This window comes from Haemaphysalis longicornis, unplaced genomic scaffold, assembly GCF_048455015.1.
Source record: "Haemaphysalis longicornis isolate Haplotype H1 unplaced genomic scaffold, Haemaphysalis longicornis Haplotype H1 scaffold_11, whole genome shotgun sequence".
Taxonomy (NCBI): Eukaryota; Metazoa; Arthropoda; class Arachnida; order Ixodida; family Ixodidae; genus Haemaphysalis; species Haemaphysalis longicornis.
Window position 1 is genome coordinate 60,065,872 of NW_027526214.1, and position 737 is coordinate 60,066,608.

General features: G+C 49.5%; 1 non-coding gene across 1 annotated transcript; it reads right to left on the reverse strand.

Moving 5' to 3' along the window:
• Positions 1–227: 227 nt before the first annotated feature.
• On the reverse strand, positions 228–299 carry Trnak-uuu (transfer RNA lysine (anticodon UUU)). Its single transcript has one exon. It is a non-coding gene; the product is annotated as a tRNA-Lys (tRNA).
• Between the last annotated feature and the right edge of the window lie 438 nt (positions 300–737).

A 737-nucleotide genomic window follows, 5' to 3' on the forward strand; every position in this document is an offset into this window, starting at 1 on the left:
CGAGGCCAGGAATGTACGCATGGTCTGCGTCATAAAGAGAATTAAGGAGCTGAGTTTGCCCAAACCTTGGTGATTGGAGTTTTCTGACCGACCTTCTCTAACGCATGCACGATGTGGAGATTTTGCAAGACCGGTATTAGGAGTCTCTCTGGGAGTGGGAACAGCAGTTTGTTTTGCTGCAGGCGAGGTTAGAGCTGCAGGTGGGCATGCAACCGAGGACACATCTGGGCCCAGAGTGGGGACCGAACCCACGCCTTTCGATTAAATCTCGAATGCCTTACCAATTCGGCTATCTGGGCAACTGTGTTCTCCTTCACTTTCTGGGGTATTTATATTTACAACTGTATCTGACGCTTGAGGGTGGTAGCCAGCGCCACTCAGACTACACGGGGAGAAGGGGACCTTGTTTTCAACCCCCGGGGCGTGACGCGAACGTCTACAGCCTGTCATAAGTGGGTAACTGGCAGGAAACCCTCTCATGCTACCTTGGCATCAAGGCTGCCAGAACCGAGGCCTTCGCTGAGCTTTCGCACGATAATATGGTTTGGAAATGAGGGGCTCGTTAGGAAATACAGAAAGAAATGCCGGCAGTGTACAACGCCAAAGAAGGCATAGGGGAATGGTTAGACTCTTTTTTTACCGTTAGTGGCGTTACATTATTTTTTTATTATTATTAATTACTTAAGAAAGAAAGAAAAACACGCGCCCAGAGTGGGGACCGAACCCACGCCTTTCGA